Source organism: Aythya marila (genome assembly GCF_965140915.1).
Source record: "Aythya marila genome assembly, chromosome: 24".
NCBI classification, from domain to species: domain Eukaryota; kingdom Metazoa; phylum Chordata; class Aves; order Anseriformes; family Anatidae; genus Aythya; species Aythya marila.
This window is the reverse complement of record NC_139065.1, coordinates 938,705-962,475: the sequence shown is the minus strand read 5'-3', so window position 1 is coordinate 962,475 and position 23,771 is coordinate 938,705. Positions and strand designations below refer to the sequence as shown.

Below are 23,771 nucleotides of genomic sequence, written 5' to 3'. Positions count from 1 at the left end.
CTTCTCCTGATGACCACACAGGAAACTTTTTTACTGCCGTTCTCTGCTTTTGTTGTTAAAAGCACATAATGAGAAACGCAAGTGCACTTAGCCCCCGAGCAGCTTCTCAGCAGAGGCAGGCTGAGGCCTTGATCCAGGCTCCAAACAGCCACGGTTTTTGGTGGCAGAGTGATAGGCTGATTAAAGTAGTTAAATCGGGATTTCAGTGACACAAACCTCTCAGGTTTCAAGGAATTATGGTTAACAGAGTTGTTTTTATCTCATCTTTAAGTGCAGGACTTCTTCCTCTTTCAAGAACATCAGGCATTTAATCCCCTCCTTGTGCTTTGTGCCTTCTTTAGCATTTCCTTCTCCTGTAAAATCTGCTGAAGCTCTGTGTAAAACTTTCCATGGGGAATTGGAGGCTGAAGTGTGACCAGACCTTGAACTTGTTTTTGTTAGTCCTACCACTGTGCAGGTAGTTGTTTTAGAGTGACGCCTTCCCCGGTCTCCTCATCTCCCGGCTTGGAGACAGCGTTTGACAAGACCCAGCAAGTATCCCATCCCTGGGGTGCAGGGGAGGTGCGAGCAGCTGAAATGGCTCTGGACAGCTCTGCCCGTGCCCAGGGGCATCGCCCTCACCCGGGCACAACCCTTGCGTATAGGACATTGGGAATAAAAAACACCAAAGGGCTCTGTCTGACAAGTGCTAGACAGAAACCCTGGTTCTGCTGCGGATGTTTCTCCTTCTGCATTTGGCAGCGGGTAGGTGGGGGGAAAAAAAAAAGAGAGAAGTATTTTCACTTTGGTAACAAAAGGCCAATGCTGAAATGCCAACAGCGGGAGCGAGTCCTCCCTGGTTCCGCTTCTCTGCAAGTTGCTCCTCTCAAACCTAATTGTTCATAATCTCAGTGGGGAAAAGGAAAAAAAAAAAAAAAAAGTGAGTGTTTTAAATGAACTTCTCGGCCGTGTCCTTGGAACAACAGCGTGTTTATCCCCCTGGGACGCGTGGCTCTGGCTGCGCCGTGTGCCAGCACGGCAAGCGGACAACGCCTCTCGGAGACCTTGTTTTCCAGCAGCAGCGCGATGACTAAAAGCTGTGGCTTGTTCTGTGCGCCTTCTCCCCGTCTTTCAACAAACACATTTGCAGGACATCGAATTATTAAACCTCGTTTGTTTGATTTTCTGATGTTTACGATGTGCTGCTAATTCCTGGATAAATAAACGAGGCTGCAGTCTCACGGCATGATCCCCTGGCTGGGGGCTGACCTGGCAGCAGGGCTGTGCATGTGTGTGTGTGAGTGAAGGTGAAGGTGAAGGTGGAGGCTTCCTCTGGGCACTCAGGGAGTTGTGATTTCACTGGGTTTTCCACCTCCATCCCTCCTCTATGCGGGCAGAGGGGCTGAGCACCTGGGGCAGACCCATGGGCAGTGACCAGGCTGTAGGGTGCTGGTGCAGGGGGGCTGCTGGCTAATTATTTCCAGAGTTAACACTTGGTGGGTGATTTGTCTAATGATCCCAGCTCAGACCTGGAAGCACTGCAGCTTTGACTCGGTTGAGCTGAGCAGCTCTGTTTGTTTGGTGGTGCCCTGCAAGGGCTGGAGAGAAACAGAGCAGGGCAAACAGAGGCGCTCAGCCCCTGGCCCTGGCTCTGCCAGCAGGGGAGGAAGAAGGGCTAGCTCCTCCCTGTGCACTGAGAGGGAAGAAGTCCCACAGAAGCAGTGTTTTTTTTTTCTTTTTTTTTTTTTTTTTTCTCTCAGTATAGAGTTAGGAGGCTCTGTTATTTGGAATTGCTCTTTGTGGCCCCGAGAGCTGCTGTCTGATGCTCGGTGTCTGGCTGCAGGAGGAGCTGGCTGGGTCCCTGCACACCCTGCCCCAGCAAAGAGCATGCACGGTGGTCACTTAAATCCCTTCTTCCTGCAGCTCCCATGCCTTCTCACATTTTTTTCTCACAGTTTTTACACCAAATACTTCTAATTGCTATGCAGGCAGTGCCCTCAAAGGTACTGGTAGGGCTGGCCAGGGTCATGCGATGTCCCAGCGATGGGCTGTGGGGAAATGAAAGGACTTTCCTGCGAGCCCCGGCCCCCACAGAGCACAGGGGACACTCTCCTGGAGGCTTCATTGTTGCTGCAGCACAGAACAGGGGTAGGCGTGCACTTTTTGTATGTGAGATGTGTTGCTGTGTTGCTTTTTTTTTTTCTTTTCCCTTTTGGCAGCTGTTTATCTAATCAGCACTATTTGCTGCATCACAAGTGAGAGATCTAATCAAAAGTCAGGTGCATTTTTCACAGCTCAGGGTATGTCCGACAGCCAAACCGAGACAATAAAACCGCGGTCAATTGATGTGGCGAAACAAAAGCATTCTCTAAAACATCCTGACGGGAGGAAATGCTGAGTGCGCCGTGGCCGGGCAGGGAGCGAGGGAGCGAGCCCGGCGGAAAGGGCTGCACAACGGCTCAGGAAGCTTTCTGCCCATGTGCAAACACAGGCAGGCTCAGCCCCGGCCAAACCGAGGGCTTGTTGTTATTCCTTCCTTATCAACCCCCTCGCATCCCTTCCTTGCCGGCCCCGCCGCCAGCCCTTGCAGGGCCATGCAGCTGCTGCGCTGCCGCCGGCTTTTCTTCTGTTAGCAGTCGCCAAATCTGCCTTGGCTTCCCCCAGCACCTCGCTCGGCCACCAAAGAGCAGGGTTCAGGGCTGTCCCTGCTTCGTGCTCTTGTCCTGCTCATCTCCGGTGTGTGCACGGTCTCTGTAGCTGCTGGGAGCTCTCCTAGCGGCATCAAGTGCCCCGCTGAAAATAATCGGCATGAAAGCATCCTCTGGGAAAGAGGGGTGGCAAATGTAAATACAAGGTGTTAAATACAAATATAAATATCTCATGTTGCAGCTTAATGGTGGCTGCATTTCAGTGTCAGCTGGAGTGACATGAACAACATGAGCAAGTGCCAGCAACATAGGGAGGGAGCATTAAAAACTGGGTGCAAGTTGAGTTTTTTCTTTGTTTTATTCTACGTGTATTACCTCCGTCCTAGTGCTTTGAAGTGCTTTAAGCCTCACAGAACTTCTGCTGAGTATAGATGGAGATACTCCCCCATTTATGGGTGGCTCAGCAGTGACACAGCCATTAAATGTCATGTCCGTGTCCCAGCCTGAACCAGAGGCTCTGGCACCCATCCAGGCAGCCCCAAGTCCTTCCCGAGGCTGAAATCGCAGACTTTTTTCAGGAGTAAAGGAACACCTTTGTATAGGAATGGCTGTAAAGTGCTACTGAGAACTTTATAGCTTGCTCTGTGCATTGCTGAAAGCAATCAAATTTATCAGAGCAAACAAGCTTTAATTTAACAGTTGGACTTGATGATCTTTGACGTCTTTTCCAACCTAAATGATTCTGTAACTCTGTAATTGTATTATTAACTATATCTTCCAGGTCGAGCACAGTAAAAACAGCACAACCCTCTCAGGTGAGCAGACTCCTGCCCATCAGCACCGCAAACCCTTCACAGCAAAGCAGAAAGTCCCAGGCCATGGAAAATCATCTTCCTTTCTCTGCTGCTGGTTCTTTATTTCTTTTTCATTGATGTAGCATGGGGAAGACCCGTCCTGGCGGCAGAGGCCCCTCAGTGGCAGGATCTGTCATGCAGAAGCACGTCCTCATGGTGCTGTCCTGCAGCACCCACCAAGCACTCGCCTGCATCTTGTGCTGAAGTTCCTGGTTAAGGGTAGGAGCCTCCCATGCCCATTGCACTGTGGCAGCCACCAAAACCAAAGCCAGATCCTGGGAAAATTCCCAGGCACCGCTAGGAAAATGCCCAAGATCTAGGGCAAAACTCGTGTGCAGATTTTCTCCCCCTGGGAATGCACATTCCTCTGTTCGAGGCAATTTAGTTTAGAGGGTGCAGAAGTACTATTCCTCATTAATTTTAACAGGTAAGCGTTTGAAGCCCCAGCACATGCTGCAGCCAGATCGGATGCTTGCTGTGTGGCTGCCCACCACAGAGCGGAGCCAGGGCTCAGGCCATCACTGAAGTTCCTGCATGACTTTGAAACCGCAGCAGGAGCAGCCTGAGGTATATACATACATATGTATAGCAATGCTGCTATCTGCTGGCTGTGCTTTGCTAAAACATTTAACGCCTTGCTCTCTAATGGGGCTGGTACTTGGGCAATGGTGTACTTGGTACTTGGGCCCAGGCAGAAGCAGCACCCGCTCCTGCTCCACTGTCTGCTGTGCCCCGGGGAGCAGCACATTCCCCCCAGAGGTGGCTGTAGCATATGAAATCATGCAAGAAATACACACATACAACAGGCTTTGAAGATGATGTTCTAGGAGCTGCAAACACCTGAGATGAAATTTCTAAAATGAATTTCCCATCGATGCATTTTTACACCTGCTTGTTGTGAGCCGTGTTCTGCAGGAGTGGCGTGGGAGGTCTGCGACGGGCCCCGCGAGCTTTGCAGCCCCAGCACCGTGAAGGCAGAAATGCAGGCGGCTTCCCAAAACGTCCTGGGTCCAACTCCAGGCGCCTGACAGAAAAAAACAAGGAGCCAGCCAAAGAGGAGCGTGGAGGTTCCTGTGACCGACCAGCCCTGGGCACAGCGCTGCAGCCCCTGGGTGCCCTGTGTTACACCATGGTTGAGCCGTGCAGTGCCGTGAGGACCTGCGTGTGGTGAGACAGCAGCTCTGCCTTCACCTTCAGGAGAAGCGTTTGTGTGGAGCTTTTCCATCCCCTAGGAAAAAAAATAATTATTATATTTACAACTATTGGTGTTGCAAGCGCCTCACAGGTGTTTTAATTCTAAGGCTTTAATCTTAGCCTTCAGATCCATTTAATTTGCCGGTGTTTTGATTTGTAGTAGCAGACATAAATGAGATTATCTGTCCCTCGAGATAAACTGTCAAAGACGAACGCTGAAGAGTTGGGCTTTAAAACCACTTTAGCACACTGTTGCTGTGAGCCCCGGCACGGAGCCGCAGCTGAGCACAGATCGGTGTAAGGCGTGCATCACCCCCCCCGAGCGGGGACAGAACAGGGCACGGGACAGGGCTTCTTGGAAAAAAATTGTTGAAAGTTTATCTGTTATTTTTTAATAGAAAGATATTTTGTTTTGGAAAAAGGAGCCTAGCTCTGTCTTCTCACTCTACTTGTAGAAAACAAACAGCCTGAAGACAGCTACGCTTCTTTTGTCTTGCATAAAAGCTGTCCCGAGGGCCTCTACAAGGCAAGTTTGTTTTCAGGTTGCACTTTTTTTATTTTATTCCTGTAAATTAAACAATGCTTTACTTAGCCTGCATTATTTATTTGCTATTTCTGGTTCTTTTAATTGTGATTATTATTACTTCATTTTTTTTAATTTTTATGTTTGCATCTTCCTTCTTTTCTTATCTTTTGCCTGCCCCAGAGGCTCATTGCTGCTTTGGCAACATGTTAACGTGTTTAGGAATGATAAGACATCTAATTAATAGTTTAATTAACAGTACAAGGTCCTAATAGCTTATTAAAGGAAAATCATTCGGAAAATTATTTTTCTTTCCTTGTGTTGGTACACTATAATTTATGAGCAAATGATAAAATGGTTTTGAACGGTGTTCAGACTTTCAGTAAGGAAAGTGGCACTGGATTCCAGATTTCACGGGGGATTTTGCACCACTAATTCCATTATTTTTTCTTGTTTGAAAACAATTTAACAGATTAACAGAACCAATTCTGAAGGAACAATGCTGCTCTGGCATGGCTGGCAGAAGTCTGATGCTTCTGAGAGAGGAATTAAGTAAAACTGCCCTCCCTACTGCGGCGTACAAACAAATCCCGGGGGAAGTAAACTTGCTCTGGAAGAGGCTGAAGGGTTGGAGCTGGGGCAGCGTGGAGCCCACGGCTCTCCCCAGCCCTCTCAACCTTCTCCACAAATATGCATTAAAAGTAATCATTTGTACCTGCAGAACTCCTTGGTTTGCCATCTCCAGAGGAGTTTAGGAAAACCTGAAAGCCCTGAGGGCCCTCCTGCTTTCCCAGCAAGGAGCTCAGCACGAAGCCCTGGCAGAAGGCAGGAGCACCGAAGGGAACCAGGCCGCGGCGCCGCAGCTCAGATTCCAGCGGCCGCGGTGTTTTTCCTCTGACCCACACAAAGATTTCTTTCTAAATTTATCTCGCCGTTCATCGGCAGTCCCACTTAGCAGCAGATTACGAGGCCGGGCAGGCCGGGCCAATTCAAACGAGGGCAGGGGAGCCCGAAGAGCCCGCAGGCCAGGCGGCAGCGGGTGCTGCAGGAGGCTGGGTGGGAACACCGGGGGCTTGCTGTGTGGGGGCTGCAGCACCCAAACCCCAAGGATCCCGGAGCCTGGTTTGTTCTCCCCTCTAGGATTTTTGCAGGGCTGTCGAAGGAGCTGAGGGACCCTCGCGTGCTTCCATGTGAATTGCCAGGCGTGAAGCAGCGCTCGGCTCTGCCATGAGTATTGGCAGGGGGCTGTGCAGCACCCACGCAGCTGAGCATCCCTCGGTCCCCTGGCTCCACACCTGCATGGGACAGACCCGAGATGCTTTGACACAGCCTGGGGGATCACCAAGACTGCTATTCTGTGCTGAATATGCAGCGTGGTGTAACCCGTCCTGCCGTGAATGCATGGGTGCCAACGCTGTCCGCACGCTTTGCAGGCAAAACTGCAGCCCGACACGGGGAGTTTGCTCCGTGTTTGGAATCACAGAGGGAAATTATGCAGTTACAAGGATGGCATAATTGAGAGAATGCTTGACTAGCGCAATTTTCTTATGTGCCTGTCAGCAAATCACTTAATCTGTGCTGTGCCAAGTTTCCCATCCGTTAAATGGGGAATGATTATCCCCCTGCTTCCTAGGAGGGAGCGCGAATAATACCCACTAATGACTGTGGAGGTGCTGGAAGGTGGCCACGGAGACGCGCGGTGACACACGGAGTAGCTGCAGAACTGGAGAGAGCGAGCAGCGCTTCAAAACCAACCTTCACAAACGGATTCCTCCTCCTGCTGCTCTTTTATTTATTTTTTTTTTTTTAACGTATTTATTGAAGAAGATCCCAAAATAGGTTTGCCTCTCCCGCTCCGGATTTTTAAAGCTTTCTCAGGCATTCCTGGGCCAGGACACCCCGGGTCCTATGTGCAAGAATAGGAAAATGCGGCCGAGAAGGAGCACCCCGGGCAGCGAGGAGCTCTGCCTCCGCCCGTCCGACGGCCCCCCCGGCCCCCCCATCGAGCCGGGCCCGGGGGGGGGGCGATGCCCGGCGCCTCCCGGGAGCTGCAGGCGGCGCGGGGTCACCTTGGCCGCATCGAGCCGGGGTTGGGGGGGCCCCGGGGGCCCCGGGGGGGGGTCCCGCTACCGCCCCCCCGCCTCCGTTCCTACTCCGGCTGCATCCTGCACGGCCAGGGGCAGCCGCTGCTGGTCCCCCCCCCTCCCGGAGCCGTGGGGATGCTGCGAGCAGCCAGGCAGGTACCGGGGGGGCATTGGGGGGATGTGGGGGGGATGCAGGGGGTGCACGAGGGGGAATGGGGCTGCGGGGAGGGCGGCTGCGGCACGGCACAGCCCGGGAGCATCCCGGGTGTGCACAGCCCGCGCACATCCAGTCCCAGCCCACCCCCTGCACGTCCCATCCCATCCCATCCCATAACAGCAATAATAATAACAGATATACATAATATACATAAGAATGCAAGTAATGCATAAGAATAATATATATATATAAGAATAATAATAAAAAGCTAATTATCTTGCATTTAATATAATAATAACAATTATATATAAGAATAATAGGTATACATAATATATATAAGAAGAATAGATATGCATAAGAATAATATATAATAATAATAATAATAAAAGCTAATTATGTTGCGTTTAAACACGTGGACCTGCACAGAAGAAGTCTCGGACAACTCTGCCCAGGCTCACTCCTTCCTACCGGATCAGTGGGACCGTCCATCTGGGGCTAAATGGGAGCAGGAGGAGGGCTTGAAGGGGTCTCTCACTCATTTCTGCTTTAACGGAAGGCCACGGAGGTTGAAAGTGGCTGCTTTGCAGCTTTGTGCTTTCTCTGCTTTTCTATTTAGGGATAATTGTTCCATAAAGCATTGTATGTTCTAGGCAATGGGTTGTTATGTTCTTTTTTTTTTTTTTTTTTTCCTTTCAGAACGTATGATGTCGTTTCTGTTTGTAGACTATTTTAATAGCGAGGTGGCAGAGACAAACTTTACTCAATAAAGTTGCCTTTCCCTCGGGCAGCTTTAGCCCAGATAAACAGGCTTTAAAGTCCCGGTTTAGCCTGGGACTAGGACTGTTTACCATTCATCATTGTTAGTTAATTGCTGTTTGGCTAAATATTTAGTTTGGATTAAGTTCTTCTGTGCTTTTTTCTTACAAAATAATAAATAAAGGTGTGCTTAGTAACATGATAAAGGGCTTTCTAGAAGGCTTTTTAAAGATACTCTGCAATAGAAGAGCTTCATAAAGTTATTTTCTATATTTTTCTTACTTGTAGTTTGTTGTGGTACCATTTGCAATTAGCCAAGCTAAAGTAGCAGGGGTATTTGATTCCTGCCTACTTTTTCTCCTAAAGTTATGCCAAGCTGCATTTCTCACATTATTGTGTTGTTTTCTGGAGTGTTTCTAGAGACTTCATTACCAGTTTCATTCCTTATTCTGAAAAGAAAAAAAAAAAATATAGCTTGCATCATTGTTTAAATCCACAAAATTGAACTTGTGGTCTACAAATTGACCTGCTCGATAGAAGAGGACAGTGCAACAGGACAGATTTGAGAAAGGCGCTGAGAAGGAACTGCACTTAGCACCTTTAGCAGCAGCACGCCTGCTTTTCCAACCCATTCACCCCAGTGGAGGTTTTAATGAGCAGCAAGGATGAGGATCGGTTTTAGGGTTAATTCTCAAGGCAGCCCTTTGTTTGCAGGTACCCAGAAGACCTGGATCCCCGCCCTGCAGAGGTGGAGGGCAGCCGAAACCAGCTGGATTTGTGTTTGGAGGTGGCTCCGGAGCAGCTCCCTGCCTGCGCAGAGCCCGGCCGGCGTTGGAGCTCACGGGGTTGCTGTATGAGACCACGCTGTGCAGGCTGAGCGAGTGGATCAGGTGTGGATATTAACGGGGCAGGGGGCCCGGGAGAGACAGAAATGAGCAGAAATCCCCCACTGCAGAGGCTGCTTCTGCAGGAGACTCGGTGCCCTGTGGAAAGGTCTGCGCTTCGCAGTGCCTTTTTTGGTACAATGCTGCCAACTCCCGTGTTCTGCTGCAGTGACCCAATCGTTATATAAACAAGGGTTTAATTTTGGAACTTTAATATTTAAGAGGCTTAAGTTTCTTTTGCTCAGACTTATTTTCATACGGTGCCCATCTGACAAAACACTTCTTACCTACATTATCAGCTGCTAACAAAGTATCCTGCAGCTGTGTTCATGGTCCATTTGAGCGAGTATTTTACTTGAGATAATTCCTTGCCTTAGGATCGCTGTCAGACTGGAGCAGGGCTTAGAGGACTGCATGGCCCTGGCTGGCCCTTCTGAGTTCTCAGCCTGCCTACCTCCTTTGAAAAACAAAAGGCAAGTAACACAGAAGGGTGTGCTAATGCTAAGAGCAGCAAAGGCTGACACGGATGGTTGCCTATAAAAATATTACCCTTACAAACCAGCATCCTTTGGAGTATAACCACAGGACTCCTTCCTGAGATGGGACCTCTACTAGAAGCGACTTGTGTAACTCATATGCACCGGCTCCTGCAAGGAGAGAGGCTGGAGCAGCGTTGATCCCTTCTTGCTGTCTTCTGCAGAAAAGTAGTTTGCTTTTTTCTGCAGTCGGTAAACATTCAGTTTAGAGATGGTAACACAGATGTCTCCCTGGTGGGACAGAAGCTCAGCTCATCACGTGCTGTCAGAGACGAAGATGTAGTTTCTCATCTGCCATCCTGCTGCAGGTGTGCTACCAGCTCTCCAGCCTTGATTGTTCTGTTCTAAAGCCTGCAAAGAAGCTAGAGGAACAGGAAACAACTTAAAAGTGCTTTGAAGGAAGGAGTTACCATGGAAATGGAAGCCAGGTATTTTTTTCACATTCTATTAGAAGGCAGTAGGTCTTTCTCAATCAAACTTTCATGCCCTTGATAACATGACTTCTGTCTCTTTTTCTTTGCAATGGTCCAAAGTTGTAAGGCATCTGCATGTTGTTTTTAGGGCTCTCCAGTCATTGAACGACTAAATGTGCAGTGCTGAAGCTCACTGACACACTAACCCTGCGCTACTCAAAGTAGCTCCCTTCAAATACCAGTTACCTAAGCGTGATAGATTTCCCCACCTCGTGGTCGCTGTGAAATGGGTTTACAGAAGGAAGCTTTTGTTCTTTGTTCCGTAGGAATTACACTAGTTTTCTGGGAAATAAATATCTGCCTTTAAAGCAGGACTTCACATTTCTATTATGGTCCTATGCTTTCTTACCTGGGTCCACTTTCATGTGGTGGCCTTTCCACTGCATACCAGTTGTACAACATTGATGGAGAGAAAGTACAACTTGCACCCTTTAAAATGTTTTAATGGTGCTGGCTACGCTGGACTGTGAAATGAGTAAGACCTGGGGCTGGATGCAACACAAAGCTGCTCTCTGGAGTGTTTATCCAGCGTCCTGCAGTTTCACGGTGCCCTGTGGCCGTGGACTGTCACGCTGCCTGCTCAGTACAGTTCGTCACGTAAACAGAATGATGCAAAGGCAAGAGTTAGCCCTGCCCTGCTGGGGCTGCACAAATCCATCATGCCAAGAGCTGGCCTTTTCCCCTGCCTGGCAGGGAGCACCTCGGGAAGCCGGCAGGCACAGCGTTTATCTACCTATCTACCGTCATTCCCACATCCCACTTGGAAGCCTTCAGTTAGGGGTACATTTTTTAACCTATCCCTTTGAGCATTCCTACAAATTCTGAAGTCAATCAGTTCGTTTTTTTTCCCCAGCACACTGCCTATCGTGAGATCCTTCCTTTACTCCTCCTTGTTTTATTGTGGATGAGCCCCGCTGGTTTTGTACCATCTCTAAATGCTGCCAGCTCATTCTCCACACCCTGAATGCTCAAGTGACTTTCAGCATCCTGGCTGCGTGTTAATGCACACTCCAGCACCCAGCATTTCGGTTTTCCCCTCTGCCCAGGGTCCGGTCCAAGCACCAGATTGTCCTTCAGAGCCGGCTGCAGGCCACAGTCAGCTCTCATCTTGGACGACCTCATTTTAACCTCCCCGTTTCGAGGCAGCAGTGGCATTATATAACCTGGATTTCAGCGGGTTTGGTAGTGAGGCTGTGCAGAATCAAATGCGCACTTGCAGGAGTCAGGGCAAAATGGGCGCCTTCTGCTGCTGCCCTTGCCCATGTGCCCCCTCCCAGCTGCTGGAAGAAGCCTCCAGCTCCCAGCTCCAGCACGGCAACCGCAGGTCTCCAGGCTGACATTGCAGAAAGCATTCGCTGCATCTCGGGGAGGGCACTGCTAAGGAGGGAGGCTCTTAGCAGCTGAAAAGCAAACCCTCGGGGAGCCCGGGGATCCCCCAGGTAGCCTTGTTGAAAGAGCGTGTGTCAGAGGGAAGGCTGAGACTTAGGTCTCGCTCATTCTTGGCTCGTTGATGTGCAGCTCTGATGGCCTTATTTTCACCTGTCATATCCAAGCTGTTTCCCTATATTCCCCTTCAGCATCTCCCTCTTCTCACCCAAGGCTTATTACTGATGGAAACAGGGTATGCTAAATGCCAGAAGACAGTTTCCTGCACAAGCTTCCATTTCACAGACTCCTTGACTTTTTATAAATACCCTGGACCTTTTACCCTGCTGTAGATTTACCTCTTTGAAAGCTAACTGTCCTACAGATGTGGGCAGTAAAGTGAGACAGTTTTTCCAAAAGGAGAGAACCTCTGTTACTAGGCTGTGGTCGTTTGGGGACTGTAGGAAAATGATCAAAACAGAGCAGCAAGGTTAATGCAGATGCTGTTGTTGGAGTCACAGCTTCCCTCGCTGCCCCGAAGCATGCAGAATTTCCTTGTGTCTTTGCACTGGGAGGCAGAATTACCACCATATGCTGACATGCCACTCTTGCGTGCCTCATCCAGCACACTGTTTCCCCAGGCATTGCTTGCTTTGGCTGCCAGTCCTTCAGAGTTAATAGCCTGGTCTGGGTGCCCATCGCATCTCCTGGGCAGCTCTGCTGGTGTGTAGGTGATGCTCAATAGCTCATTTACATCAGGCTTTGCTTTTCTGTGCAATCCTTTGCCTCAGAGATGAAACCAACCCCTCTAGTACTGTTGTGCAACAAAGAAACGAGTATGGAAACTATGTTTATATGTTTACAAAAGAATATAGGTGTGTTTTTTGTCCTCCTTCTTGAGTAAGGTGAAATATTCAATTTAAAGCAAATTGGAATTCAAGTCTTGGTGCCTCAATGCAACCAGGACAGTTGCAGTGTAAGACTGTCAGCTCAGCAGTCCCTGACTGCTCAGAAATGACTTTTCTTCTAATATTACTACTGAGTTAGAATCCACTCAATAATAATTTTAGAATCCATTTTCTTTTCATTATTTAAGACGTGTGTGTGTCTCTTCCCTTTATCTTGATTTAAAAGAATTTATGAGGAAAACTTTTTAAGTCTCTCTTTGGTTTTGACTTTGCCTTTTAACTTTTTGGGGCTGATAATTTTGTGTACAATGCAGCAGACTTTCCAATGATTTAGGTCTCAGGAAATCTGGAGGTCTTGTCCTCTTTTGAGGAATACCATTTGTTAGGATCCAGCCGATCCGCAGCACCTCCAGAGCTGTGGCAAGCATGAAATCCCTTAGGACAGCCTAAACGATGGAGGCATCTGTGCTGTCCCTGGCTGGGTGAGACGGCTCTGTGTAGGCAGAGGGTCAGGACAGGCAACTTTCTTTCTGGTGAACCAAGTGCTGTTGCTTGAAAAACATTTTCTGAGAATGGGCAGCAAGGGACCTGACGCTGTTTTATAACGTGCTCGGTGGGAGGTTGCTTCCAGGTGTTACTTAATTCTTGCCTTTTATGTGCTCCATGGCAAAACCAGGCGAGCCGTACTGGCCGTGAGTTTCCTCTCTTCTGGAGCTGTTGCTGGGGCTGGCGTGTTTGTGTCCCATCCCCTCTGACACACCTTGCTCTCGTTGCCAAGTAACTAATCATATTGCTGAGAGCCAGCATTGTGCCTGAACCGCTCTGGCATTCCTACTCTTCCTCTTCCTTCTGCCCACCTCCCGCTCTGCCCTGGCTGGGATCGTGTTGTAATGGCAAAGGCGACCTCCCATTCCGCACGGCTTCAGGCACCTCGGATCCGCCGGTGAGCAGAGCGTGCCCAGCGGTGGGCTTCGATGTGCGGTTGCGGCAAACAGGGCTAATGCACACCTCTGCGAGATAATTCGGGTTACCATGGTTACGTGTGGAAAATAGGGCTGTGGGTGAACCCAGGACAGCAGCGCATGAAGCGCACCTCACGCCGTGGCGAGCCCTCGCCTCACAGCACACTGAGGTGATGGAGGCCGAGCGGCGGCCATCTTCTGGCCTGCAGCCTGCGGCAACTCCCCCAGGCTTCCCGGCCCATATCGGCCTGTATTGAGGAGCTGGCCAGGGGCAAGGGACCCTCTATGGGCTCCCAAGTGACCCCCAGGTGGCTCCCTGGCCTCCATGTGCAGCATGGGGACCTGAGCAGGAAGGTCCATGCTGCAGCACCGAGGTCTGTGTGTTGAGAGCCAGGGTCCAAGTCTGCTGGAAATGTTCGAAACCACAGCACATAGATCAGAGGGGTATGTTTGCTATTGCTGTGGGAAAAGAGAAAGCTCACCTATTCCTCCAAAATAGAGTTCCTTCAGCTGAACTCTGAAGCCCTCATAAACTATCAGCCCATGGGCATCTGCTGGCCCTCAGTACTGTAGCAAGCTTCAACAACCTATGACAGAAAACCCAGGATGAATATAGCATCTAGAAACGGCTTTAGTAGTGCGGAAAGACAGTGTTTGTGTGACTGCTGATATGAGCTGTGTGCTGGAGGCAAAACAGATGGCTTCAGCTGGACTCAGGAGAGCTCGAGGTGATGCTGTGCAGAAAATGGTCCCCACCTTCCCTGGAGGGATGGAGCCAACGCAACCCATGGGATCTGCCCAACCCGCAAGTGATGCAACGCTTCTGGCAGCCCTGAGCGTACCTGGAACACAATCATCTCAACGACTTGGTGAAATACCTTCCTGTTGGAGAAAAACCCATAAAAAAAGGGGCAAATGAAGCCTGGAGTGAGCTACAGTTTAAAAAAAAAAAAAAAAAAAAAAAAAAAGTGTAAAGTTCCTACACCAAGCAGAGCTTTTACTGACAGAAAGTTTTGGAAACTCCATTAAATCACGTCAGGACTCGGCTATTTATCTTTCACAGTAACCTGCTCAGAGAATGCGGCAGTGGATGGCAGCACAAAAGCCTCACAAGGCGAGTTTCTGCCAGGCTGGTTTCAGTGTGTTAAAGTGCACCGAGCTATTGCTGACTTCCAAAGAGAGAAACTGCTCAGCACAGGTATAAATGAAAAGGAGGTAAAGGCCTGCTAGAAATACTACTCTTGTCTTTTTGAAGTATTAAATGCCTCCTTTTCCAGGCCCGGTTGTGAGGAACACAAAATGACAGTGTGGGAAAAAAATTAAAAAGTGGTGGCCTGTGTCCAGCACAGCCAACAGGCAAATAAATCGTGTTCACGCCATTAATCTCTTAATAATATGGTTGATCTTTGTGCTGTTCAAAATAGTTGTTTAAAAAAGGCTTCAAACTTAATATATTAGTTACAATATATTCTTAATGCTTTATTTTTGGGGGGAGAAATAGCATTAGAGGCTGGCTCAGAGGCTTAAACCCTGTCCTTGCTGTCCTGTTGGTGCTGGCGCTGCCAGCAGGCTGACCACTCATCCTCGGCCGTGCTTTCCCCTTTAAAGCAGTAAAATGATACAGTCCTGTACGGGCTGAGAAGGGGCTGGTTTGTTTTTTGTTTTCTTTAAAAAGAAAAATAGTTGGCAGGGACATGAGCAAAACTGAAAGTGTTTTCATCTGTTTTGTTTTGTAATGTTTAATTTTTTTTTTCTTTTTTTCTACTTTACAAATTATCCAAAACACTCAAAGCAAAGGTATCCCGTTCTGGAAAGGGAAAAAAATCTACAGGCAGACTGATATGGCTAATCAGAATTGGTCAAATACGAATAATGAAAATATACTGAAAAATACTATATCTATTTTTTCTTAGGAAGAAAAAATTAGAAAATTCAACTTCTAATCAAGAGTGGTTTGCAAAATAGTTCTGGGCTGGGAAAAATAACCAGCTCTTGCACAAAAATATTTTTGTGATTTATTTTTATTCTGTTAATGGTAATTTGGATTTTAGAACTTAATGGTGGTATCCAAATGAATCTTGTTTTCTAAGTGCAAAGTACCCATCCTAACTTTTAAACTTTTGTGCACCCTTATTTTAAGAAAGGCTACAGAAAAGAACTGACCAAAAAGACAATTTAGAAGCAGATTTTTAAAAATGTGTTGGTAGTTGGGGGAGAGAACAGATGGGAAATGAGTCTCTTCTTGCTTCCTCTTTTTAACAAGTATTTTTAAGAGATAATACCTTATAATTACTTATTTTTAGAAGCGGTGAGAAGCCTCAGCCGGGACCCAGGGGCCAGAGTGGCTCAGTGCTGTACAAGCAAAGACAGTTTATCACCAGCCAAAATAATTTACAATCCCAGTTTCAAGGACGAGACAGCAGGAAGCTACAAAACTCAGGCAGGACTTGCCACCATCTGAACCAGCATGAAAGGCAAAAACGCCCCGGTTAGTGATGGTGAGGGTTTATTCAGCTGAGCTGAATGAAACCACTCTGAATATCACAATTTCATTCCAGGCAGGGGCTGGCATATTCAGTGAGAGGAGCCCTCGTGTTTGTGGGTCTCTAAGCCACCACCAGGCTGCTTTTCACTCGAGCTGCCTTTCTGCTTGGGTATCCTGCAAAGCACAGGCAGGAGGCAGAGGTCTTGCTTCAGGTGAGGGACAGTGGTGCTGAGAAAGCTGCCTGGGAAAGTCCTTAATCAGAGGTTCCCCCCCCCTCCCCCTCCTTTTTTTTTTTTTTTTTTTTTTTTTTTTTTTTTTTTCTTTTTCTCCCAACTGGAAAGTTTTGCTTTGTCATGAAGGTTGGTTAAACTTTTAATAGGCATACAGGACGTAGCCTCAGCAAGTTGGGAGGAGGCAGCAGGACTGACAGCCCTGGGCTGCAGAACAGCCAAAAACTGCTACAAGGGCAGCCGGGACATGGCAGACTCAATGCGTGTGGCCATCTTGTGTGAGAATCAAACCAGGGACGTGCAGATGAATTTCTGTCAGCCCAGGTGAGCAGCCCTAAGCCCAGCGATACGGCCGTTCTGGAGTGGGTATTTCCCATTTAATGAAAAATGTGACAAAGCAGCCCTGAATCCCAGATCTTCGCTTCAGTGGGGAGATGAGTGCCAAAAATGTATAATGAAATCTCTCAAAAGCTGTTAAGAAAAATAATATTTACCAATGCTCAAAACAAGGGAGGTTTTCCCAGACAGATGCCTGCCTCCTTCCCCACCAGAATTTCTCTCCGCCCCGGTGCCGCCTGCCCGGCCGACCTCGGCGTGGTGCTGACAGCGCTCGGATCCTGCCCGCTTTGATGGCTGCGTCCTAAAATTTGTCAGGACTTGCTCTATTTTTTCTATGGCATCCAAACAAGCTCAGTTAGGTGCTTTGAATGGAATCCTCGGTGTTTCCCCTGTAGTTGTGGGAGCTTTGTTTCTCAGTTATGTAAATCCTAGATATTGAGGAAATGTTTGATGAAGTTTTCCCTTGTTTTAGTAGCCCAGAAGGGCTTTCAGTTGCTGACTGTCACCACAGAGGCGATCTGTGCAGACCCAAATGCATCCCTCCTGCTCACCTAGTGATTACTGCATTAAATCCTGCTTTCTGATAAAACTACGTAATTATAGCAATACATTTTCTGGCTAAATATTTAAATTGGTAATTAGCAGACATCTTCAGGATAGGAAAATAGTTGTTTTCCATAGTTTCATTGGCTTTATGTGAGAAAAGAACTCCTGTTGTTTGGAAAGCAGAGTCTTAAGTATGTGTATTTTTATCTAAATATTTTGTGATTCTGCTTATGAGGTAGTAGCTCGGCTCTCTATATGCCTGCTGTCATAAATAAACAAGCAGGGATTTACGGACATTCCTCTGGAGTCCTATGGGATGCACTGGCACCAGGGACCCTCCTCGGGGCTTTAACCACGCCGTGCAACCCGTCCCAGGAGCGTAATCCTCGGGGGGCTGCGGGCAGCACAAGAAGCCTGCAGGCAGGCTGTGATCTTTTACATTTCCAACCCCAAACCCGCATGTTACCTGACCCTATTTTCCAGCGGTTTGCTTGGGCTGTTTCTCCTGCTTTTGCCAACTGCGGAGAGCCGGATTTCCAGGGCAGGAGGCTGAGGCCAGACCGTGTCAGCCCGTCCCGAGCCGGGGCAGCCCGAGGTGGGCAAGGAGGGGGCTGCCACCAACACCCGCTGCCCCCCGAGGACGGCGCCCGGCTGGAGCCCGGCACGACCTGGCACCGTGCGACCCCGGCCCCCCGTCCATTCACAGCCTCGTGTCCCCATGTGAAACGGGAAACCCTGAAAAAGTAGAAGTGTGGCTGTAATTAGGATTAATCTATTTTTAGCAAGTCTGTCTGCTGCCCTGTCCGTGCTCCAGCTGCGATGTTTAATTCTGCCCAGCTTGACTTTCTGCAGTTGCACCCGGGACTGATACGAAAGAAATCTTTTAAATTTGAGTTTGTGGGGTTTTGTTGGTTTTTGTTGTTGTTGTTTTGTCTTGGTTTGGGTTGGGTATGGTGTTTTTTACAAAACAGATTTTTTTTTTTTTCTTTTTTAATTCCATGTACAAAGGCTGGGAAAACCCAGCACTAAAGCAACACAAAGATTGCCGCATAAAAACAGTTGTACAACTTTTACTATCGTTATTATTCATTTTACTATGCAGTTTGGAATCCTAGTCATAGATCAGGAATGTGTTGTACCCAGAGCTGCACAAACAGCACGAAAGGAAAATTGCCTCTTACAAACTATATTGAGGAAAAACACGAAGTGGTATCGCCACGGTTTGTCCTGAGCAGCACCGGGACATGACGGTAAAGGTGTGTGTGAGCCGCCAGCCCAGCACCTGGTCATTTACCAGTCCTGTATTTAAATACCTGCCATTCGTGTGTTTAACCATTTATCAGGTATTTGTAAAGGGAACTTTAAGTGAGATTAGCAGTTGGGAAAACACAATGAAACGCAGCTGGACCGAGATCACTCGATTCCCCCGCCCCGCCACCCCTTCCCCGGTAATGTTTGGCTTTTGCAAATATTCGAGAACCACCGAGAGACGGAGCCCGGGCACAGGGCTGAGACCTGGGGGGGCCACACAGGGCTAGGGCCGGGCTGCCCCTTGGGTGGGCTCGTGCTGGACATCTGCTGGGGCAGGAGGATGCCCTCCTTGGTCAGAAACGCTGCTCTCCCCCCAGAAAACCCAGCGTTCAGCCCAGGGGCATGTTCTGCTCCGCATGTATGGGCCGGGGGTAATTTCCTCTCCCCCCTGCCTGTCCCCCCACCATGTATTTTGGTGACTCACGCAGCTTCAGAGTGCTGAGCGTGGAGAGCGGCTATTTCTGGGCTTCCACCGCCATCCCTGCTACCTCCAACTGTGCTGTCAGTGCACCTCAGCCATGCACAGCACCCCCGCGGGCTCTATTCTTAGCAGCTAATAGCTGAAATAATTACTTTTGTCTCAGCTCCTTCGCTTTGGAACCGAGCACAACCTGCAGCTCAGGAGCCTGCCCGCTCGCCCCTGCCCGGACCTCAGCAGCCTCCCTTCCCCGGGAGGGCTACAAGGCAGAGCTGGGGTCAGGATGCCAAATTCCTTGAACCCAGCTTCAGCGTGGGGCACACGCTCTGCTTGGAAGCAGCTTGCACGCTGACACGGTGCCACCCCTCTGAAAAGGAGCTCGGTTCTTCCAGCTGGGATTTTCTTAGACTTCGCAGGGAAAATGCCAGGACTGCAGCTCTCCGGAGGGGCAGCCAGGTTTTTCACCTGCAGGTTTCCATTTCGGTGCCTGCTTTTTGTGTGGGCTGGATTGCTACAGAGCATGCAAGTATTTTATGCAAATCCGACTACTCAACACCGGTACATCCCTGACGGTTGTTGGGAACTAATCCACGCCTCTCGTTTTTGATCTCAGTGCCAGCTCCTTCCCCTGGGCCACCCCTGGGGACTGGGCACCCACCCCAGCAGCTGAACGGCCCCGCAGCAGGGGGAGAGCAGAGGGGACTTGTGAGCAGTCAGCTGGGCGCACCTGAGCAGGTCAGAACCAAGATTAAAACTGCTCCAGAAAGGGGTTTTATTGCCATTTTTATGCCTGCCCGTTCTTCCTCCTGCCGGCAGGGACCACAGCGAGAGGATCAGCACGTGCATGTGCTGGGCTGGCAGAGGTGTGTGAGGGTGTTCGAGCCTCTCAAAGCGAGGAGTTACTGAAACTACCGCAGAAGCCATTTCCCTGGCATTACTAATGAAACTTGTCTGGGTAACAATAAACCTTTCAGGAAAAAAAAAATACACACACTGAACTTAAATGTTTGTTGTGACTCAGTAGCTTTTCTATTATTGTCACAGCATAAAACAATGCACTGTGCATGTGGAGAATATTCCCTCGCGAACTTTGGTGGCTGTGTTAGCAGAAATCACCCCTGTTAGGGAGCTGCACGCTGCCAGCTTCCCAAAATCCTGCAAGTTTTGGGGCTCACTGGGACGGCGCTGCAGGACTGCAGCTTGTCTGTCGGCGTCAAAGATGTATTTCTGCTTTTCTTCCAGAAACTAAGGAAGTACCTCCTCTAAATAATTGTTTCCTACCAATTTCCTCCCAAAGCCACGCTGCTCCGGCAGCTCCTCTTTCAGATGGCGATTAAGTCTCGCTAATTGACTGGGGGCCTTCTGGGCAATAAGGAGTGTAATTAAGCAAGAGGCACAGCTTGAGTAAAATCTGGGAGCAAGGAAATCCCGAATTTCTGTACCAGCTTTATTCCACGTACAATCTGGGTCAAATTATTAAGCCTGTACTTAATTCAGCCTTCCCATATGCAAAATTGTATTGATTTTAAATAAGCAAACATTAAAAACTTGCCAGTTTCCCTAGGCTAACAACTACCATTACTTCACTTGCAGTTAACTTAGAGAATTGTTTTACTACAGCAAAGAATTAAGTAGTTTTGTCGTTGCTGATGATTTTAAGGCTGATTTACAACAAGCAGATTAAAAGAATTTTAATGAATCACCCTCTGGTTGGTGAAGGTTAGGGGAAGCAGTCCCAGCAGATGAGCTATCGTGGTATTGTTTAAGGGGGTATTTCTTGAATCAAGCTGGCTGGGAATTCTGTGCTGAAATAGACTTTTGTTGGAAAACATCTTGCTGAGGGTTTAGCATTTTGAGAAGAAGCAGCAGCTTTGACAAATTTCACATTTGGAAAAAAAGCTTTTGAAGTAGCCAGGATCCCGTGTAGGTATATGAAAAACGTTACCGGTTTGCTTTCAGTACAATGGTTGGTAAACTGAAGACCTTTGTGCTAAGTGATACTAGTCAGTAAATTTGGCATTTACCTGTCCACATTTGCCTGAGTCTTTGCGTCATCAGCTTATAACCAGCTGCTCCCCAGGGTGACACGCTGAGATGTCACTTACACGATCGAGGTCGGGGCGTTACACAGATCCACAGCTGTGCAGACTTGCAAAGTCCTGGGCAGGAATTCGTTTGGCATTGCCGAGGCCTTTGGCTTATTTGATCTCAGCCTTTTAGTTAAACAGGAACATGCCCTGATTTTAACAATCGCAGTTTCCTGCAGTCAGGAGGAAGGTGTGGCTGATGGCATTTAAACCGGAGCCGGAGCCAAGACTTCACCAGCAGGAAGCCGAGAGGGCCGTGTAGTACCACCGGGGCTTCATTCGTCACTAAAAACACCAAGGAGATTCCTCTGTGGCCAGCCAGAGTTATTTTATCACCCACAATACCACAAGGCATTAGATGACGTTCGTGAGTGTTAGATTTTCGTAACTCCAGACTCGGTATGTTATCCCTATTAAGGTCATTGTAGCATGACAGCAGAGAATAACACGGTAGGTGCCAGGGAACCGGGGATGCACATTTATGTACTGCTTGCATACAAGCAACAGCAAGCCTGCGCTCCTCCGTTCACTGACGAGTTGCTTCCTGACCCTTTCATGCTGCTGGGGTCCCCACACACCCACCCCGCTTTAGAGTGGACACTGACACAACCGTGTGCGTGCAGAGACTCTTCTCCCCTACCTCCCATCACCCCTGCGGACTATTTCCATCTCCCAGGCTTGCTTGCTACCCTGGGACTTTGCTTATTTCTTTTTCTTCCAAAACCAAAGTTCTGCCTCCTGCTTGGGGAGGGGGAAAAAGAAAGGAAATAGTGAAGAAAAAACAAACAAACAAAAACCACAAACAAACAAACAAACAACAAAAAAAAACAAACAAAACAAAACAAAACAAAACAAACAGTAACAAAATACGTACACAGGCTCCACTTAAACCAGGAGCATTGATTTCTACCACGGAATCATAGTTTGTATTTCAGCCCTTTGCTTGCTTCAGCTCAGAGACCATGCCAAATTCTAACCAAAGGTTAACAAATTCAACTACGTGAGCAGATGACTTTATTTTTTCTGGGCCCCACTGTTCGGTTCCGACTGATGAAGCTTTCCCTTATGTTCTGTTTTTTTCCGTTACGTCCCTGAGTGCTTCCCAGGGCAGCGCGGCTTTGATTCTTCTTGGGAGCTTAAGTGCTGCCATAAAGTAAATACTTATGATCAGGTAAAGACAGCTGGTAAATTTGGCTGGTAATTTCCAAACAAAAGTAAACCATAAAACAAACGCTGCCTTTCCCCTGAAAACACCCCAAAGTACAGTGTTTTAAACAAATCAAAGCTCTGTTTTACTTTCTTCATATACCCTGGGACTGACACAGCCGCTGGGCGCTGACAGCACCAGCCGCGTGTCCCACTTCCGAGGCTCCTCGTCTTTCAGCCCGCTGCCAGCGCAGCTCACGGCCGCCCTCGGCGCTCTGCTGGGTCCAGCCGTGTGGCCGCTGCCCTGTCTCTGTCCTGCCTCTGTCCCCTGGTGAAAGCAGCAGCACGCGAGGGGCACACGGGGAACGGGGAAAATCCGCTCCGATGCCGCATGGTGGTGGAGCCTCTGAGATAACCGAGGGGTAACTGAAACCAGCAGGCTGCGTAACAGCACCCAAACCCTGGCCTACTTTAGAGCATCGCTGCCGAGTGACTCATTTAAGTAGCCGTGGCACTGTCACAGTTTTACCTTCGTTAACTGAAAGAGTTAATGCTTGCGGCTTTGGCTGCAGAACATGTACGTGAGGCTCGAAGTCCCATGTGCTTGGTTGCATAAGGAACCCTGTCTTGTGGCACCGAGTCGATCGAGCACTGCTTCTCTTGGTCACACAGAGGTCTGATTTCCTCTTGCATCAGACAGAACAAACCGTTTACATTTCTTCTATCCGTGTCTGACTGCTCAATGCACAAGGGTCAGCCTCTTCACCCCCGCTGAGAGCCTGCGCTGCTCTCCCACATCCCTGGCTCATACGATTTATTTTTTTTCTTTTCGGTAGAATCCGATCTGAGAAACCGGGAGCCTGCAATTCTCCTCATTTGTGCCTGCGTGTAACAGGTGTCATTTTCAGTGTAGTACAGACAAATCCCAAAATAGCTCAGGCTCTTCAGACGCTGTGAAGAGAAAAAAAAATAGTGGTTACTTCAGCTTTGGTTGTAGTGAAACACCCGAAGCTCCCAGCCAGCTCCGGAGTCCAGAATTAAAATGGCAGATGCGTCTGTGGAGCAGCAATCCCTCTCCTGATGCTGTCCCTCGGATGGCCTGCTGGCTCTCTCGCCGTGCTGTATGTGCAGGCTGACGCATGAACTCCCTCGTACAGCGCCGGCTTTCCATTAGCTGCGCTTTGAGTCCCAGCTGCTCCATCTACCACCGATCCTCCTCCACATTTTCCGGTTTCGAGGCTCCGGGAGCTTCCCCTGCCTCGTGCTGCAGGTGCCTGCCCCGGATCGATGCGAGGGATTGTCCTGTGGGGCAAGGGCAGGCGGAGGGGGCTCAGTGGCATCGTCTGTGTGCCTGGCTCTGCTGCGCTGAAATACGGAGCTGCTGGGGAACTTTCTGTGGCAGAGATGACTGGATTCTGGCGACTCCCAGAACGCAGCTATTAGTTCCCCTGCCCACACTGAGCGTTTTGAATCTGTGTGTGTGATAACACTTATTAATACCGTCCAGATTAAGAGGAGCCTATACCTTTCCAGCACTTTCAGTACCTTATCTGACACAATGCATCTGCCCAGCGGCTGAACCACATTCTGATCAATGTCTTGTGGCCAGCAGAGCAGGGGCGTGTGGATCCCACAGCAGTTTCGTGCTTTTAGGTCCAGAAAAGCGTGTCCTGGTGTGAGCAGCTCCTTTTAAGTCGCGTGGTGCTACCAGGCAACTGCCAGCCGAGTACCTGCAGGACGTGGGCCTAGATCACTTTATTTTAGGAGGTGAGGCAGTGGTTCCTGTCACCGAAACAGTTAATTGCGAAGCACTAACTCTCTACTGGAACGTGTGTGTGTGTGTGTGTGTTTTTGTTTTTTAGAGCCAAGATGATTTGCTTTGGGTT

The 23,771-nt window shown here is 48.9% G+C and overlaps 1 long non-coding RNA gene across 1 annotated transcript in view; it reads left to right on the top strand.

The window, feature by feature from the left end:
• The first annotated feature begins 7,273 nt into the window (after nucleotides 1-7,273).
• LOC309887075 overlaps nucleotides 7,274-23,771 on the top strand; it is a 28,872-nt gene continuing 12,374 nt past the window's right edge. The window contains exons 1-2 of the long non-coding RNA XR_014319021.1: nucleotides 7,274-7,434; nucleotides 8,910-10,043. This is a non-coding gene — a long non-coding RNA (uncharacterized lncRNA). The remainder of the gene's footprint in view (nucleotides 7,435-8,909; nucleotides 10,044-23,771) is intronic.